This window comes from Carex rostrata, chromosome 4, assembly GCF_964058835.1.
Source record: "Carex rostrata chromosome 4, lpCarRost1.2, whole genome shotgun sequence".
Classification (NCBI taxonomy): domain Eukaryota; kingdom Viridiplantae; phylum Streptophyta; class Magnoliopsida; order Poales; family Cyperaceae; genus Carex; species Carex rostrata.
This window is the reverse complement of record NC_135921.1, coordinates 12,233,153-12,244,982: the sequence shown is the minus strand read 5'-3', so window position 1 is coordinate 12,244,982 and position 11,830 is coordinate 12,233,153.

The following is an 11,830-nucleotide window of genomic DNA, read 5'->3' as shown; positions in this document are numbered from 1 at the left end:
ATATAGGCGGGATTATTAGCAGCAGAAGGGCATCTTGGACGTTTCTGGAGCTAAGGAAGAGATTTCTAGGTTTTGGTCTTAGCAGGTAACCTTGGAGACGAAGTTGAAAAGCGAAAGACGCGAATTTTCGACGGATCTCCTTTGTTCTTTGGGTTTTGTCATGGCTACTTCTTTTATTATTTCTTTTATTTGTTTTAGAACTATGTTTGAGTATACTTTTTAGTTTATAGGGTTGTGATGTAATCGAATGTTTTGCTTAATTGTGTTTGATTTTAATTGCTTAGATTAAATTGTTTGATTTTTATTGGTTTACCACTAGATGCATGTGTCACACCCCGCGGCCACGGGTCGTAACAGTCCCCCGCCGTAAGCATACAACGCCGTGTATGCTTACAAGGCAATTAACAATTCAAACCAAACAACACGCAATTCAAAACAAGTTTCTAATATAAAATCAGAGTACACAGTTTGGACAGTAAATAATACAACATAAGTATCTCATCCGGATACCAACCATGAGGCCTACCCTAAAACTATACACCAAAATATCTAGGGTCCTGAGATGGTAAGCTACTATGGCCTACTACTCGCGTGCCTCTCCGGAATCAGTCGCACCAGTACCTGTAAAATAACCGGGAGGGTCGGGGTGAGAATAAATTCTCAGTGCGAATTTGCCACAGTTCAGACTATTGGACTTGCAATCAAACTCTATATTCAACAATGAAACCCAAACAATAGCAATGCAAACAGATATATATAATCATAAATAACAGAATGCCAATACTCGACAACAATTAATCAACCTGAAACACAGTTCACGGAATTTCCAAGATGAATTTTAAACACAACAGATATTTTGGCTTAACTCAATTCATTAGGGCTTGTAGCAACTGCAGATGTTCTTTCGAGCTGAACCCTTTATCAAACCCACATCTGTAGGGTTACTGACACCTACAGATGGCCAACCGCTGGACCCTTTATCTGACACCCATCTGCAATCGCTTGGCTTAACAGTTTATTAAGGTCTGGTTTGAATCATATAAAGAAAATCCTCTCTGGAATCATTCCAATAATCGTAATATTCAATTGACCTTTCAAATGCATTAACACGTAGGAGAATGCCACCGAGCCACAGACGTTACACATGTCACCCACGATTTCCAATCACATCTCATAACATAATCACCCTCCCTCGTCCCAACAGGTACTGGGAATATCGAGGGCCGTTCACCTAAGGCCATTTAGGATCCTGGGAATCCAAGTCAGCATACAGCCCGACTTGGCAAATTCATTGGATCCAAGTGCTTAACTTCGTAAATCCATTCACATACATATCAAAATCAAATCGTGGTGACTTTCAATCAAATCATATCATAATAGATCGACACAACCTACAACCATACCAGCATGCAAATCACTCAAGTCACATCAATTCGAGTTTAATTTGATTGGGCTATGCAAATGCTATACACAATTCAATGATGCAATCAATGATATTCAACATGACAAACGAAAACACAGTTTAATTCCTGAAAATAAAGTATCAAACAAGTCCAAGAATCCCGCACCTTAGTATGACGAGCGTACCGCTTAATTTAAGGATCGGACGTCTCGTATTGTCTCGCAAGTTCTTGCTCGACCGAGCCTACACCTATATTATACGTATGCTTGGTTTAACATTGGTTCACTATTGGAAACATTTACTCGAGTTACATCAGGCTTACACCTTAAATCAATTTTCTATCCTTTGGTACCAATCCGTTCAATTCCTGATTTCTTACTTACAACCTTTCAAATCACACCATTTACCTCGGGTTCCTTCAAACCCTACACAATTATAATTAGGTAACCATTCAGTCACAGGTTCACTACTTTGGTTCTCGGTTCAATTCAATTCACCGTTTGGTTAACCCTAATTTGGTCAAAATCTCAAATTAACCGTTAAACGTTCTAAAAATTCAAGATCAGGAAGCAACCCTACCGATTACAAGTCTAATTGGTCGGGTTAAACAAATCAAATCACGATTATGCCAACTTTCAATTTTGGCATGAAACCCTAGAAATCAGATTTCACAAATCGGAAGAAATCGGGAAAAAGATTGACAAACAAATTAGTAAGGAGTGTAGAGGAACTAGTCCTCGAGCAATTTGAACACAAATCTCGAGTTTAAAACGAGAATCTGAGAAATCGAGACAATTCGAGGTTTCGAAAGAAAGAAGGAGAGAAAGAAATACCAAATAGGACAGTTCGGAGAGATCCTCGGCAGCTTACTCGGTTCCGATTTCGATTTCTCGCAACAATCGGAGGTTTGAAAGGAACGGAAAGTTCTCACGTTCTTTTTTCTTCTCTTTGGGCGAAAATCACAAGAAAATGGGGAAAATATGAAGTGGGAGAGAGAGAGAAGCTTCAATTTGAGTTTTAGGGTTAAAATTACCCTGAATGCGGATGCACCCATCCGCACTGCGGGTGGCTTGACCCGCACTCAGCACTTGGTCGTTTTCGGAAGTGAAATTTAACACAGAAATGATACGCAGTGCGGGTGGCTTCATCCGCAGTGCGGGTCACTCACCCGCACTCGAGACTTAGGCAAAAGTTCAGGAAAAAGTCCGAGCGTACTGCGGATGAATTCCACCCGCAGTGCGGGTCAACCTCATCCGCACTCACTACTTAGCCGATTTCAGAAAATTCAGTTCAATACAGGAATTCATGAGTGCGGCTGAACCCATCAGCAGTGCGGGTCACTCACCCGCACTCAATACTTAGCCAATTTTTCAGAATTTCAAATCAACACATGTTTGCATGAGTGCGGACGCACCCACCCGCAGTGCGGGTCAACCCATCCGCACTCAGCCTATAAAATCTCAAAATCTCGAAATTTCAGCGCGGTTTTGATTCATACTTAATTTACTTACTTAGAGGAACCTTAATTAAGGTTTAAACTTCCATTTTATTAGCACAATTTTCGATTCTTGCTTTTAAATCCTTTAACTTTAATTATTAAAATTTCGTAACGTAACAGCATGGCCACATCTAGAAGGTATATTGGCCCTTATAATCTCTCAACCAAACTAAGTACATGATATAGGATTAGTGATCCGAAGGGTGAAACCAAGTAGTAGCTGAAAGATGAACATTTTCTCATATCGACGGATAGAGGTTACCTTTAGTATACCAAACAAGCAAATAGGTAATTCAGACCAATACAGAACAGTTGAGGTCTAGAACCCGACGAAGGCAGATATTGCAATTCCATACCAAGTTAATGAACCAACAGACGACAGTTGAGGTTTAGGAACATTAGGTCTGGTCAGTAAAACCTTACACAAAGGAACAATACAGAGAAACAGTAATTGCTGCATTCACTCAAGGGCTACACGGACCGTGTACGACAGTATCTGGCCCGTGTACACTGGACATGGCCCGTGTAGGACACTACACGGACCGGGTACCTCAAGGCAGAACTGAGATAAAGTCATAACCCTGGAAATGTCTTTTTACTATTGATTAAAAACCAAGTTAATTTACTTTTTTGCATTTAATTACTGTCATTGAACTGATTAGGAATATAAATACCAAAAGTCAACATTTTCGAACTTCTAGTATTTAATTAATTTAGGTAGAAACCCAGTCTAGATTTGAACCATCCTCTGAATTGATACCTGAATATACTGCTCGATGGGATTGTGCACTTGCAATCTGAATCGAAAGGTGTAACCAAGGTTTAAAATGTATAGCTTGCTATACTGAAATTTTGTCCATACGCTTTTGTGTGAACAATTAATTTGAAACTTTATAAATTTTATATGTAACACACTATCTTTAAGCAGTGTTGTTAAAAACGTCCATTTAGATCGATTAATCGACCGATTAATCATTAGTGGTGATCAAATTGTTACAAATTTTCTCGACTAATCGGCTGATTACGACCGATTATTACCGATTAATTACTCGGCAGTACTCTATCCATTCAACAAGTACATACCGTTATTTACAACCCTGCTGTGAACTATTATTAGATTTAACAGAAAAATATATTATCAAAGTCAACATGATATATTTTGGGGTTAAATTTATCAAAAAATAATAATAATAATAATAACGAGATTAAAAGCATCATAGTTCTATTATCTGTATTCGTTTCATTTACACTTCTGTTCCCAAAAATGTTATTTGAACAATATGTTTTAGCTTTTTTTTAATTAATTTTTAACAATACGTAGATGAAGGTATGAAGATTGAAGAGACCAACAATATTCGTTTACACCTCTTCAACAAAGAGACCAACAATATTCGTTTACACCTCTTCAACAAACTCTCCAACCATCTTGAATCCGAAGAAATCTCTGTTCCCCAGAGCGTCGATTCTCTATCGTCGAAGACCTAGCTACAAGGAATTCATCAAAAAAAATACAAGGAATTCAAAAGACTTGACATTCTCCAGTCCTTCGTTATCGTACGACAACAAGATTCTCCTCTTCTAGCATTCTGTAGGGGTGCAAACGGATCGGATACGGATCGGATAGTAGTAAAACCATATTCGTATCCATTTTTATTTTCCGGATATAGATACGGATCGAATATTAGACGGATACAGATACGGATTGGATATTAACTGGATACGGATACGAATATCCGCTTTTTATAATAGTGAATAACATAATTTTTTTCATAATTCATATTAAATTATATAATATATATCTATTATCCCGATATGGATAATTAAAATTCAAAATCATATCTGTATCCGTATCCGCACGGATATTCTGATATCGGATATCCGTATTAAATTTTCGAATACAGAGTCGGATATGGTTGGATAATATCCAACCCGTTTGCACCCCTAGCATTCTGTCAAGCTCCCTCTGTCGTCTCCATTTGTAATGGAGGTCAAAAAACGGAGAGGAAAAGCACTTTTCTAGTACTAGTAGCAGGTAGAGAAAGAGAGAAGCAGGGAGCGGGAAACGAGGCCAACTGCCACGCCGCAACTCGCTGTACGGAAAAAAATCCTCTGATCCCGTCGGTAATTTGAAAGTACGATTTTACCCCTGGTCCTGAAAGTCCGGCCGTCGCAGCGACAGGAGGAGGAAACGACAACAGAAAGCGTACTGTGCCACGTAGGCCCTTTTTCGCCAATCCCAATCTATCTTACTCGTCGACCCAGTTAAAACTCCGAACATGTCTTTTTTTTGTTTTGTTTTAGATAATGAAGGCATTGATCATAATTTGTATTGATAATTTTAACAATTTTTAAATGTTAAAGTTTGAATATTATAGAAATAATTTATATAATACGTATATTATCTTTATAAAAAATAATGGAATATGATGTGTGTTTTTATTGTACGTCAAGTAATTAAATTTTTTTAAGGTTCAAAATTAACAATTCTCAATGCATTATTAAATAATATAAAATTGGAAGTGTCTAATTGTCCACAGCCTTTTGTCCACCATTTGTCCACAGCTTTGACTTGCGCGAATACTGTAAAATTACTTCTACATGCTGTATAATTATACAATATATCACATAAAATATATCAGTTAATTACAAAACATCCAGCAACTATTTGAAGTGGTCCCATGATAGTTAGAAAAAGATTGCAACTTGCACAACAGGACAAAATAAATGTACTTTCAAATTGTACTTTCAGAAATTACAATTATAGGAAGTTATTGGCAGTTAGAGTTAGTTATTAGCGGTTATTAGCGGTTATTGGCAGTTAGAGTTAATTATTAGCTTTCGCACTGGGTTGAATCTTGTATACTGTAAAATTGAATCTTGTATACAGTAAAATTTTCAATTGAATCTTGTATACTGTAAAATTGAATCTTCTACACAGTAAAATTTACAATTGAATCTTGTATACTATAAAATTGAATCAGTAGAACTGTAAAATTGAATATTGTATACAGTAGAATTTTCAATTGAATCTTGTATACTGTAAAATTGAATCTTGTATACAGTAGAATTTTCAATTGAATCTTGTATATTGTAAAATATATACTGTAAAATTGAATCTTGTATACTGTAAAATTGAATCTTGTATACTGTAAAATTTTCAAATAATACTGTAAATTTTCAATTGAATCTTGTATACTGTAAAATTTTCACATAATACTGTATAGAATGAAACAAATTCGATTTATAACAAATAAGAATTATAAAATAATATTACAAGTTATTTACCTGACTGAAAATCATAGGAGTGCCTGTAATATGAAAACATTTCAATATGCACCAATACTGTAAAATTCATCATTCAATGCTGTAACTTAAATAACAAATCCTACAAAAAACGTACTTCACATTTTCAAACATCCATAAACTTTCATAACAGTTCGATATCCTGTAAAACTAGTTCAAGAATTATGTAAAATAAAATTGCAAGGATCCGGTAAAATAATTGCAAGAATCATGTACAACTAGTGCAAGAATCATGTAAAACAATTGAATCAGCTGGAATACTAACTTAACAAGCTGCATGAATCAATCTAGATATGTAAAATAAAGAACTGAAAACTATTGCATAGATCATGTAAGCTATTGCATATATCCTGTAAAACTATTTAATAGATACTGTAATCCTAACCGATCCAAACTGTAAACATAACAAATCGACACTTTAAAACCTAAACAGATCAAGTGAAACAGATAAAAAGTGCTAAATTTTAAATTCAGATCTAAATATGTCTATTTAGATTCAAATCTAAATGTGTCAATCTTTAATGACATCATTTGCAAGTTCCAACTAACATAACAAATACATCTAAATACGATTATTTTCAGGGACATATATGAAAAAAGTAATGTTGCGTGAGATTTTTTTGATTGTTTCTCCACATTTTTGCCTTCCTTTTGTCTTTTTCTTTTATTCACATTCACACAGGAGATATATCCGAATCAAATTTTATAGAACAAGGCCTGTGCCTTCATTTTACTCATATCTGTTGTCGTTCGTATTCGTTGTCTTTTTCTGTCTTGAACGAATAGAAACTTTATTTAATTTCGATTAAAAAACGATAAATATCATCAAAACAAAAATCGAGAAGGAGAATTGAGTAGAACCTAAGATACGATGAGAGGAAACAACAGTAAGGATCGTACGGTAAGAAGTGTACCGGCCGATAGAGGAGAAATAAGTGGCACAGTAGAGGAAGAGAAGCCTCCGTACGAAGGCGGAGGAGGATCAGAGCATCGTTGTTATTGATTTTTAATCGATCGACGGATCGAGGCTGTGGAGAGAGAAAGAGATGTGGTTTTCGTAAAGGAGGAGAGAATACGGTTATACGGATTGAAAGAGAGATCTGATTTATAAAAGGAAAGTAGAGTCGTTAAAATCAGTTAGAGTGGATCAGGTGATGGACAATTTGTGGACAGAGAACATTTTTCTATAAAATTATATATAATTTGATTATTAAATATCTAAATTATAATAATATATTTATAAATTTACTTTTTAATTTTCGATATTTTTAAATTAATTTCAAATATCATCGTCGAGATTATTATTAATCCCTCTTTTTATAGGATTGACATTTAAATTAATAGGCATCAGCGAAATACAAGAGTTCGTAGTTGTAAATTAATTATTAAATATCCTAAAAGACAACCTCAAAAGTTTGGTATATTACATTTTTAATTCTACCAATATAAGATGTCAGGCATATTAATTACATCTATATCTTCAGGGGTGGACCTGTATGGTTTTAGGGGGTCAGATTTTGAGTTTTAGTAGTGATCTATCAGTCCCGATCGACTTTGTTTCCTTGAAATTTTTGTTGCCTTCGTCTAGATGTTCGAATTGTAATTCGTGTTAAATTTAGTGTTAAAGTCAAAATAAATTTCTTAAATTATGATTGATAATTAGAATTATAAGTTAGAGCATCAGAAATTACAAGCCAGAGCATTGAAAAGTATAAGTAAAAACATTGTTTTTTTTTTTATCGAATACCCAATTAGTTAATGAGTTTAAATTTAATTAGCTATTTAAACCCAATTCGATATTTTTTTACTCCTTGACGAAAATTCTGGATCCGCAAGATCTTAACCTGTATACAAAAGCAATTCGGACTAATTTTTTTATAAATAGAACTTTAATATATCAAGTGTCCCTAATTGGATTTTTTTTTAATAGAATAAATTCTAATTATTTTAATAGAACATGTACCATTGATTTCTTGTTACAAAAAAACAGCTCCACCGATCCTAGGGATCGGTGGAGGAAGAATTAAAATTTTGTTCTACAGAATCTGTGTTGGTCATTTATATTTATTCTTCCCTCCATCGATCCCTAAAATTGATAGAGCTGTTTTTTATAAAAAAATCTTCTTAATGTTGCTTGTTCTATTAAAACAATTAAAATTGATTATATTTAAAAAAAAAAATCCCCTAATTGCATGTCAACTCCCTCCAACACGTAAAAGAGTGCTTGATAATTTTTGAAGACTAATCACGTAGAACAATTGAAAAAAATAATAATTAATAAACTTATCTGGTAGATCTGTCATGTTCTCCTAATTTCATGGTAGCAATATATTGGGAATACTTGTATACTTGAATAGCAAACAGACACGATACCTATATATGTTTTAGGGTTATTGGTTGCTATGACTATGAGTACGTAGGTCTGTTGGTAAGGAACTAGGATTCAAACCCGGATTTTTTGCAACTACAGTTGCATGACATTGGTAAGTACAGGCTGTACAGCAAGTCAGCAACACAACAAATAGTGGCGGAGTAAAAAAAATATTAAAATATTTTTTGGAGTAACTTCCTACATTTGCAAGAGAATTTCATAAATTTGAGTGAGGTCAATTAATTGATTAATTGATCTGTGATAAATATGTTTTTCTAAAAGCATTTACATTCCTGGGTACTATGAGAGTTTTTAATTCAATTTCAGAAATTTAAGAGAGTTTCTTATTTAAAAATTATGCAGGAGAGTTTTTTATTAAAAAAATATTTATAAACTCTATGCTAGCCAAATGATTGGCAGGAATTATTTCTTCTTTTAATTTTATTGTTGACGTGGTTTAATAGAAACTCTAAAATTAATTTCAGAGATGTGAAAGTTAGAAACTTTAGAGACTATAATTTCTAAAAAGTAGTTAACAGTTATTTAAAAACTCATTTGAGTTGCTGGGATGTAGATGCTCTAATAATCTTGTCAAGTGGAGAGGAAGGAGAGATATTTGTTGATAAGTTTAATTGTGTAATGTATATTATTGGTAGCTGGTAAGTTTAATCAGTGGTGTCAGTAAAAAATGCTATGAAATTATATTTTGTACAATTTATAGACTTTTTGGGTGCAAAGAAATTAATAAAATATATTTTAATAAATGCCCATTCAAATCTGCTAAATCATAATAGGCTGCATTAATCCTTTCTAGCTCTAATACACGTTTCACTTAATCGGTGCTTTGGTTGATAATTGAATGTGATTGATTAAACAAATTAATAGCGCCTTGTACTGTGGATCATGTACCAGGAACAGAGAATTCTGATTAGCTGTACCACCTTGTTACCAAACTCCATGCGCATGGTCCTGTTTATAATTTTATTCTTAATGAGGGTTTTGTGATAATATTTTTTAATGGTGGAGCCGATAAAGCTCTATTGGCCTTAAATTTTCACATAATTTTTTTATTTTATTAAATAATCTCGGTAAATTCTAACATTTTTTAGATATTATTCGCAAAAATTGAATCTACGTCCTCTTGAAAGAGAGATGAGGGTTCATACTTCATACCACTATACTAAGTCTGCGGTTCTTACATAAAGTTATAATACACCGACTTCTAAAATTTTCCGCTAAAAATGTTAAAGCCTTTTTAATTATACATTGTTTTTGAAAATGTGAAAAATATTAAGAACCTGTTCGGTTAACACAAATTTTATGAGATTTTAAACAAGTTGGAATATTTTTTTTTGGATCCATTTGATGACCATTTTTAGTTGAAATGGTTTTGATTTTATTCTAGTATTTTCTTCCTAAGTAGGTTAAAATCATGGAAAAGAAATAAAATCAAGTCGCAACTCAATAGTTTTTTTCCATGATGCGACACTAGTGACCAACAAGTCTAGTTAAAGTTAAAGATTAAAGGCTATTATAATTACAATATCACCAACAACATAAAGCAATCAGATGATAAAGTGCATGTAGATTCGGTCCTTTTTTAAGTATATAGACTTTATATGATTTTTTTTATAAGACCTATTTTTTATGATACATTGAAAATTAGTGCCAATTGTTATATTTTTTTCTAAAGGAAAAAAAAAATGTAAAATTTTCTTTGCTTACTAAACAGAAAAACGAATGCAAAGTCGCAAAGTCTCTTAATTACTCACATTACATAAATAACAGTTTCATTACATCTCTTTTATTTCTTTATTTGTTTGATGTTTTTCATCTATGGCAGAGAATTATAATTTTCTTTGTAAAGGATTTTTTTTATATACTTGTTGGTCATTTTGTTTTATTGCAATACATAAGAATGTCATAATATTATTTTTGAAATAATACTTATTCAAATATTAATCTAAAATCACAACATGGTTAAACCGGATTGCAGAAATGAATTTCAGGCGTCCCATCTCCCATGCAACAAAAGCAATACATTTTTTTTTTTTTTTTTTGAAGAAAACAACACACAATATTGCTCATTGCCTTTTCTCCTGTTATTCTTTGTCGAACTACCGATGACCTGACTCACCAATCAACTGCCTTTGTATTGACCAGCTTGTCTGTCCACATTCTCGTGAATCTGCTAAAATCTGTGACCAGTAAACAGTAATTCTGAAATTTTTGAAATTTGAATCCAGCCGTTGAACTGTTTCGAAATACATGCAAGGAAAAACCAGCTGTTTCAAGATATATTCTTGAAAAAAATTCGATGTCTGAATTCAGATTGGAGGAATTTCAGAGTCACTGTTTATTGATTTTGGAATTACAACATATTTATTTTCCATATTCACACACCATTTGAGTTTAGCTTGGAACTGTCCGATCAGAATTCAAATCAATTCTGCTTATAATCCTTTAATATTGTGTAAACTGATATCGGACGGTCTGAATCTAAACTCAAAATTTGAGTTAACTCAGAGGATGCAAATTCCCAGCTTGTTGGGTGTCTTCTGTACCGGTTTTGGATCCGGCCGGAGCTGGTATATTCTGGCACGATTATATATACTGGATTATTGGTACAAGCTCTTTTTGGTCAACAAAGCAATTTCCAAAACGAGTGAGAGAGCAGATACGTATGGGAAGGAAGAAGTGCATGTGGGCCGGTCCGGGTTATACGGAATTAAATTTATTCAATTAGAAAAAAAAAAAGCCGAATAATTTCTCCTACTCATCCCACTCTCGGAACAATTACCCACCAAATAAACATGCCACTTAATGCGGAGTGGTTTTTCTAAACCACTTACTCTTTTGCATATATAACCTCAACAATTGTGTAGGTCTTAATTTGATCCGGCTAGGAAATATGTTGTTTTTGGAAATCTTTTCTTTTGAACGTATGTAAAAAAGTAGATTGATTTATACATAATTTTGTTTGTGCTATGATACTGAATTCACAAACTAACTCTTGAAGTATATTTTGCATTGTACAATATGAAGAAGTTTAAAAATACAATCTAAGAAAAAAAAATTACTCTAATTGTACGATAAAGAATTTTAGCAATCAGACAAATGTACAAATGAATAGATAAGAAAGACAGAATTATGATTATTATGATTCATACAGTCTACATATTTTTTAGTAACTGTTGTTGGTCTACAAGTGAATACGAAATCCGAAACAAATTATAGAAAAATAGGAGATGTTTAT